The following is a 9,873-nucleotide window of genomic DNA, read 5'->3' on the forward strand; positions in this document are numbered from 1 at the left end:
TCCCCCCGGATGAGCAGAAGACATTATAGAAGATGTTTCAGCCGGCGTTGGCAAGCTCCATTTGTTCCCGGGAGCGCGAGTCGAGCTCTGTGTGTTATGTTTTACGATTATTTGTTAGAGACTTTGCGAGCCAGTCGTGGGTATAGAATGTCGGGCTTTCTTTGTAAACGGCTCCAATCGTACCGATTTGTCATTACGTAGAATAAGTTCCATATGATTGATTCCGGTTGACTTGAGTACGGTAAAAAGAATAGTTAAAAGTATTTGTCGTATTTGTCATTTTCATTTGACTAAGAATTCGAGAGATTATGTTTGTAATAAGAGTCAGTGGGTTCGCTCGGCTCCGAATGTGGGGTCGGGTGCCCATCACACCCTAGTAAAACTGGGGTGTGACAATTGGTATACTACAGATGCAACCAGGTAATAAACTGACAAGAAGGGTAAGAACTTGGTAACAACAATGCGATCGCAACGATTAGTACATCAAGGAAAAGTGTAATAAGGTTTGAAGAAAAACTACATAGGTGAAACTAGTACTGAGAATGAAAGCCATAGTTAAGCCTTGACATCAACCTAAAGGATAAGAGAAGCATGTAGGGTCTACATTAAGACTAACGCGGCAACGCTAAAGTATTTTCTGGGATTATATATCCACTCATACTTGCGTAAAGTTACAATAAGATATGTAATGGAAGGGCTATGAGCACATTTGAGTAAAGGAGCAATGGAAGAGTTAGAGAGTTTAAAAAATATATATATAGAGGAACGACACGAAGGATGTGTCTAAGGTGTAACCCGATTAGAGTAAAGGAAATTATGAAATGGTTCAACCGAAACGATCGGAACAAGCGAATTATCGATTCCGAGGAAGTGACATAAGATTATGGTATAAGGAGATCCTAGCGTTATGTGATAGCCAACCCTAAAGATTGAGATCAAGAAGTAAAGGCAAGTGATGGTGCGAGGAAATTAACGGGAAGTCAAAAGGTGACACAGGATATTGAAAACTTCAAAGTACGGACTATTAAAACAGAGTAGAATGGGTACAAGAGCAAAAAAATGTTTCCCTCTGAGAAGTTTCGTTCTACTCGTAGAACCTATGAAAGGTCTACAGCATACCAGAAGACTGCAATACATCCGAGAATAGTAGAGTATAATAAACCGATGGGAGACGTCTGTGCATTACGGGATTTTAATTAAGGATAGGGAGGTGAAGTGAAATGAACGATACGTTATTTAAAGGAAATGTCAATCGAAAGAGAAGGAGTTGAATCGTAACTATATGCACCATGGGTACAGGCCCGAATCAATCTACAATGGTACAACTGAGCAATATTTGGATCAGAAAGACAATAACACTCCAGCGAAACAGCTCGAAGTACAGCTGATGATCAACTACGGAATAAATGGAAGAGTAAAAAACAAAGGCATATAACTAATACCTCGGGAAGCAATAGAAAAGGAAGAGGTTATGGGAACAGCTACGTAAGGGCCTGGAGTGCGATTATAGAGGATTAAAACGAGTTGACAATCAGGAGAGGTATGTGAAGGACATAATTAACTAAGAGGATACTTGAGGAAGTATTGAAAGTCCAGAATTAGATCAACATTCGAGGACGAATGTCCTAAAGGGGGGAAGAATGTTATGTCCCGTATCTTTACATTGGGACATTATAAAGCTAAGTGCGACAAGTTAAAGACAAAGCTGTTTTAGGATTCCCGGGAAGGGTTTTCGTCTCTCGATTTCGTTCCGATGCACAAGTTGCCTATGGATTTCGTTTGGTATAAGAACATTATTGAAGAATAAGGATTAATTGACCAAGATTAGATGACTAAGTGAGATTAAGAGCCTAATTGTATCATTAGTAGGCTTAAGTGGCCGTGTGGGTCCCACTTGTGATTTGGCCAACTTTTATTGGCTAACAATTTGAGTGGGACACATGTCCACATTATGGACTGCCTATATAAAGAGTATTGATGATTCATATTTCAATTAGAAGTTCATTTCATCACTTGAAAAGATAGAAAATTTAAGAGATAGAAAGGGAAGGTCTCGGCCATGGCTGGCCGAGAATGAGCTGCCATTTTGATCCAAAAAAAAATTAATTTTCCAAGCAAATTAAATCCTCCTCAAGTGTATAAGGACGTGTGGTAGATGTTGGGAAGAGACTAGGAGGTGTAGCATTCAAGAGAGTTGAAGATTTAGACCAAGGTGAAGAACAAGATTGAAAGGTAAGAATGGTTATTGTTCTTGTGTTGTATGATGATATAAATGTGTAATTCATGCATGTTGTTGTTGGATTGTTGTTGTGGTTGAACTTGAGTGGCAGCCGTGAGCTTGGTGAAGCAATGGTTGGTTCCATTTTGCTTGTATTGTTGAATAATAAATGTATACCACCATATGTGATTGAACTAAGATTTGTAGAAATTGGTTTATGATGTGCATGTTAGAATTGGGCTGTTTCTTAAAGTTTACATGAGCCATGTGTTGTAGATTTGAATGGAATTATGTTTGGTCTTCTTGTACAATGTATTGGAATTGGATTGAAGGTGTTGTAGTATGGATAAAGGAGTGAAAATCATGAAGTTGTGGGAATGGCATTGAAGCCGTGTAAGGGGGTCGTTTTTGGGGAATTTGTGGACTGTTTTGTGCCAAATTTGGATTGTTGTTTTTATGCACATTATAGTATATTGTATGTATGTTGAATATGTGAATTAAAGAGTTAATGAAACCAACCATGTTGAAGGATATAAGCAGTCCAAACCGTGGACCGTTTTAAGATTAAGTGAAGTAATGTTGTTGAATGATTGAATGTTATTATGAACATGCGAAAGGTGAAATGGTAGGGTTGTATGGGCTGTTTGGCTGTGAGTTGGAACTGAATTGTGATATACAAGCTGTCCAAAGTTCCCTAAGTCATGTTAGATAAGTTTGGAAAGATATAAGAAAGGAATGACTAGCAATGTTAGCTTGTAGCACTAGTTGGTTCGAATGCGAACGAAACGTCATCTAAATGTTTGAAAGGGATTGTGAGTGTTAGAGTGCGTATTAAAATCCTTTGTAGACTAACTGTAGCTCTTGATATCTTGATATAGGATAAGTGTTGTTGGGCGGCAAGTACAAGTTATTATACGACTAAACGCTAAAGGTACGCAAAGCCTATTCCTTCCTTCTTTTGGCATGTCCTAGACGTAAGTAAGATATAATCTGAGCTTCGGGGTGACTCCACTCTCTAACTCTTAGTAGGATATGTGATTGTTATTCGTCCGTAATGTTGAAAATGTTGGTATAAGTTGAAATATGATCTCGTTATTTATTACATGATGGACTAATATGTAATGTACAAGAGTTCTTATTGTTTTTAAAAAGGAATTGCATAAGTATGCTTGGTTTTTATATATTGTAACATGCTAATGTCCAAGAATTGATTTGGTTACTATTCATTGAGTCTCAAAATGTTTTACTTATATATGTGGTTGCTTATTACTCGCTCGTGCTTACCGCTATATCCTTCACCGAGTCCCGGGCCGGGGTATGTTCTCGTGCGCCGATCTATTATACTATTCACCGAGTCCCTCACTAGAGGGGCCGGGACACGTTATATATATATATATGATGATGATGATGATGTGATGATATGATGATTTGGAGATGGAGGCCAGGAGGGCATATATTCCTTATTACCGAGTCCCTTACTAAAGGGCCGGACACGAATATGTTTACGTTTATGATGTTATGATTATAAATATCGAGTCCCTTACTAAAGGGCTGGGACACGTTATATATGTTATATACGTAATGATTATGCGAGTTGATTATAAAGCATTATATTGACATTGATATGAGAACGATATAAATGAAGTATGTTTAAAGGTAAGTTTTATGAAACTCGTTGTTGTTGTATTGAGTCCTATACACCTTGTCTCGTATATGATTCTATTTACTATGTTTCACGCTTTATATACTCAATACATATTTAAATCCGACCCCTTTCTTCGGGGCCGCGTTTCATGCCCGCCGAGTACGTACACACGCTTCGAGATCCGCCGGCCGGATACCTACTCGCCTTTCGCAGTGCTCCTTTGTTCCGGAGCATAGTTTCGTGGTATAACCTTTTGATATGTACATATGTTATCGTTCGGTACGACGGGGCCTGTCCCGTCATATGATGTCGTTGTCACTCTTAGAGGTCCGTGGTCACAAGTGTGGGTCTACGTAAGGTTGTTGTTTTGTTATATGGTTGTGACTGTGTCCGGGCGTACCCGTTGTAGTGGCAGCCTTGTCGGCTCGCGTAGCTATATATGTTTGTCATGATTTTGTGTATGAAGGTAGCCTTCTCGGCTTTTGTTTTGTTGGAACGTTCCCTATATATATATATGACAGCCTTGCCGGCTTTGGTATGATATTAACTGTTATAAGCTGTAACTCTTCGGGAGATAAGTAGCTTCGACTTGCATATGCTTTGCCCTTATACTTATATCAGCTCGTTCATGCTAGCAGTGTATGACTATAGATAACAAGTGTATACGAGTGTCCAGCTCGGGCACTAGTCATGGCCTACGGGGTTTGGGTCGTGACAGGTGGAATCGTATGCAGCCCGTCTTCGCGGAGACATGCCCGACCAAGTAGGCACGGTGGAATCGTATCGTCATATAGTCTACATAAACTTATCATTATCATACATCTCATAGGCATATCATAACCTTATCATAATTTAGCATCATTATACATTCACCATTAATCATACATTAAAGCTTGAAGGTAACCATAGCTATGTCAGGGTGACATGAGGTCGCGAACCCCCGACTACATTATGGAGTGATCATAATCGTCATATCTCACCCTAGAGGGAATAACATTTTAAGGTGAGAGCACACAAGGAAAAGCCTCCATGGAACTATACTTAGGGTCATTAACCTCATGGACATCGTACCTCACTTTAAGGTTCTTTGTACTTAAAATCATCATCATCATTGTCATGCTCGTATCGTAGCTCTTTTCTTTATCTTAGACATATATAGCTCGTTACATTCATGGACTAATTGCTTCCTTTATTTAGGAAGGTCATGGGAAAATAGGAGGATTCATGCCATAGGAGTCATGCCATAGAAAGAAGGGACATGCCTTACATACCTCTTTCGTTTAACAATTCTCTCGCTTTATCGTTCTCCTTCGATGCTCACGTTTTTACCTTCAATAGAATTCACATCAACATTAGCTAATCGATTATATGAACGTGCTTACTAATGCTAGAGAAAATTGGGCAGCATTTCCTTTGTTTATACAACTTTCCTCATATTACATATCAACTCCCAAACGTCCATAACATCACTCACAATATTATAAGCAACAATCATCATTCATCTACATTATCCACATTTCACAATTTCACTTCAATCCCTTCATAATCTTGGTCATAGTTCACATTTGCGTTTTCTCACATATAATACTTATCCCATATTCTAAATGTCATTCATAATATACTTACAATCACAACATATCAATATTCATGACTCATTCCAAACTACTACTTAAAATGTCACTATTCTTACATTCATGACCCACTTTCTATTTCCTTCTACAATCCAAGTCTTTTAACCTCTCATTACCTTAAACAACATGGAATGTTCATAAAACTCACCTTAGATAATGGAAAAATAAGCCTTGAGTGGAAATACTCTTCTTGCACCAAAACCCTAGTTCACTTCCAGTGGAATTTCTTGTCTTGGATGGATCTCAATGAGTTTCTTACACTTGATTTTTGTTGGGTTGATTAAGTTGATCACAAATCCCTCTTGAGTTTTGTGGACGAAGAGTGAAGAGGGTTCTAGAGTGTTCTTGAGTTGTGGAGAAGAAATGAGAAGATGGGAAATGAAAATAATGAACTTGGGTCCCCTTTTTAATAACTTAAAATCTGACCCGCTGGGAAAATATACGGACACTTATACGATCCGTATAAACTTATACGGTCCGTATAAGTGACCGTGAAATCACCCCATCAATATCTCGATTCTGTGACCATTATACGGCCCATTATACGGTCCGTATAAGTGATGGTATAATCCCATCAGTCAGGGACCTTCACTGTGACGATTCTGCGGATCATTATACGGACTGTATAACATTATACGGACCGTATAATCATCCGTATAACCCATCTTTTCTCTGATCTTGTTCTCGTCACTTCGTTTGATCTCCAATCCTTATGGAACCTTCTTGATACTTATTTAACACCTCATTAACAATCTAAGGGATGTTATAACTCTTCTCCAAGCCACTATTAAATCATCATTATCTGGTTACTCGTAAATCTCTTCCAATACTTATCGTATACCTTGCTTTCCTTGGCAGACTTTCTTCTCTTACCTCGAATATCTTTAAAATCTCAATTCGGGTCATCAAATGCTACCTCTTACTTATTGAAATATCGAATACTTCATGTCCCTCGTTAGTCTATTCACTGTACGTTAACGGAAAAATTTTCGAGGTGTAACACATAGACTCATAATTTTCGTTATGTAGGAAAGTCATGAAAAAAAATAGAAAGATTCATGCCATAGAAGTCATGCCTTAAAAGGAAAGGACTAGCCTTATATATCTTTTCGTTTAGCTATTCTAGTGCTTGATCGTTCTCCTTCAATGCTCGCGTTTCTATCTTCAAGAGAGTTCGTATTAACATTAGCTAATCGATCACATGAACATGTTTAGCTAAAGCTAGAGAAAATTGGGCAGCATTTCCTTTGTTTATACAACTTTCCCCATATCATATATCAACTCCCAAACATCTATAATAACACTCACAATATTATAACCAACAATCTTCATTCACTCTACATTATCCACATCTCACAATTTCACTTCAATTCCTCCATAATCATGGTCATAGTTCACTTTTACATTTACTCACATATAATGCTTATCCCATGTCCTTAATATCATTTATAGCATAATCATAATCACAACATATCAAGAATCTTAACTCATCCCAAGCTACTACTCAAAATATTCTCATCGTTGTAACCCATTTTCTATCTCCTTTCATAATCTAAGTCTTTCAACCTCTCAATATCTTAAACAACATGGAATGACCATAAAACTTACATTAGATAGTGTAGGAATGAGCTTTGAGTGGAAATACTTCACTTGATCCAAAACCCTAATTCACTTCCCATGGAATTTCTTGACTTGGATGAACTCCAATGAGTTTGTTACACTTGGTTTTCTGGGTTTGATGAAGTTGAGCATAAATTTCTCTTGAGTTCTTGTGGAAGAAGTGTGGAGAGCTTTCTAGAGGGTTCTTGAGGTGTGGACTGAGAAAATGAAATGAAATAATGAACTTGGGTCCTCCTTATAACAATTTAAAATCTATCCCGACACGAACATACGGACCAACATACGGTCCGTATCTTTTATATGGACCGTATGTCAGACCGTATGTTTGGTCCAGTGAAGGTCCCCATTCTGGGCAGAACATACGGCCTAACATACGGCCAGTATATTTTATTCGGTCCGTATGTTGGACCATATATTGCCCAGCTTTCCGAATTTCGTTCTCATCGGAAACTTCTTATGGAACTTTCTTAACATTTGTTTCATACCTCATTAGCAATCTAAGGGACATTATAACTCTTTTCCAAGAGATCATTAAGTCATCACTAACTCATCACTCATAAATCCTTTCTGATACATAATGTATACCTTTCCTTTCTTGGCAAACTTTCTTCTCTTGCCTTGAATGCCTTTGAAATCTCAATTAGGGTCATCAAATGCTATTCTTACTTATTGAAACATCGTATACTTCGTACCCTTCGTTAGTCTATTTACTGTGCATCAACGGAGGATTTTTTGAGGTGTAACAGTTGTGATAATTGTATAGGTAAGGGATAAATGGAGGGAGCGTAATGGGAACCTTGACATAAGTATCCTATTTTTGTGTGGCTTACCTGGATGCTTCCTGTTGATGTTATGAACTAAGATTTTTTTTTAGTAATGACAAGGCCAGACTAATTGTTTGAAGTCTGTTGATGTTTTTTTTTGTGTGGTTTGATCCTGATGGAAAAGGGAATATGCTCTCTCTCTATCTCTCTCTCTCTCTCTCTCTATCTATCTATCTCTCTCTTGAAATATAATATGGTTGGTTAGGAACAAGACCTTTCTCATAGTCAGTGTTAGTTTGAAGTTGTTAAGGAAAACTAGTTTATTATTGTTTGCTCTGTGTCTATGGTGTGTCTGCTTTTAGTATATCATATCTAGGCTTGGCAATGAAGGTGACATAGTGTTCATGAGGAAATTAGCTTGTTACTGGTTGCTATATTGTTTATGAGGGGTCTGTTCCAATATATTTATAATTGAATTTGGCAATAAAAAGTCTTTAAAATCTGGACATAGTCTTCATGAATCAGCTAGTTTGCTATTGTTTGGTATGAGTTAATGAGGGGTCTATTCCTAGTACTTACAACTAATTTTGGCCACAAAGAGTTTTAAAAGCTAGATTTTAGTTTCATCAGTTCATGGTAAGAAGTTATTACAAAGTTGGATGGTTGTGAATCTGCCTAGGACCTCTAGTGTTGTCATTGGATGATTAGGGTGAGGCCATGGGATGGGGGAAAGGGTTTGAGGAGAGAAAAAGGTGAGCTTGGGCATGAACTGGAGGCAGTGACCGGTGGGGCCCCGGATCCCTTTTTGCTAAAAGGAGACTTAGGAAAAGAAGATGGGGAAGTGATGACCTCACCCCATTCTATTTCCTTTTCAGGGGCCTGATACTTTTTCTTTCATCTCCTGGACCTTCACCTCATGATCTTGGGACTCTTTTTTTTTCCACCAAAATAGTGGCATTTTATTAGAAATCAAACAAACTGTACAAAAACTAACCAATTGGTTAGTATGAAAAAGGATAAAAAAGCAAGAGCATAAAAGTAAAACCATTACAACATCAAACATAAATAAAGCTGCTAGAGGTCCTATAGTCTTGACTTGCATCCATTTTTCACACCTCCAAGCTCTCACTAGGTGGTATAGACTTTAGTCAGGTGAATTTTCTTCAGACATCTAGGACAGTATCAGCTTACTATGGTATGTTTTCTCTAATGGTCATTGATCCAACCTGCTGCCATTTCATGGAAAATGTTGAAGCTTTGTTGAACATGTTGAGACTTCCTGCATGGGAATGAGCATGCATGCACACTAATACCACCCATAACAAGATTCCTCACTAGCTCATCTCCATTTTAACACATGAAGCATATATGGCCTAGACATGCAACACAGTTATTTCATTCTCTTATCAGTATCAGTAGCAATGTCTGATTCAAGTTATAGCTCCTGTAATCTGTTATCCTTCTCATGTCTGATCCTAAGATTAGGAATCTGAGCTTTGTCCATGTTGAGAAGTCTTTTAGCCTTGATTGGAAGATCCTGAAAATTATGAAAGTGTTGTGTACCTGCAAAATCAAAAACATAGTTAGTTAAAAAGTCTGCCAGGCCATTTCCTTCTCTGTATATGTGCTCCACAATCACCATATTTCCCCTCCTTATTTTGTTAATCGCTTGAACCACCAAAGTGATGCTCCATGGAACCTCCCATGTTCCAGAAATGAACATCTTCATAGCCAATGAGTCAGTTTCCACAACTAGAGGAACAAGCTGATGAGAAATGCAGTATTCAATTCCCTTCATGATGGCCAAAGCTTCTGCTATGAGATTATTGCCATCTACAATAGTTTGTCCTACTGCATATATGAGATTTCCCTCCTTATTTCTAACACAAAAGGCAATGGAACTAGGGCCTGGATTTCCTCTAGCAGCACCATCTGTATTACATTTGAACCAACCCCTTGCTGGTAATTGCCATTTCACTACAAGTGTCCTGATAA

The sequence above is a fragment of the Lycium ferocissimum genome, chromosome 9 (genome assembly GCF_029784015.1).
Source record: "Lycium ferocissimum isolate CSIRO_LF1 chromosome 9, AGI_CSIRO_Lferr_CH_V1, whole genome shotgun sequence".
Lineage (NCBI taxonomy): Eukaryota > Viridiplantae > Streptophyta > Magnoliopsida > Solanales > Solanaceae > Lycium > Lycium ferocissimum.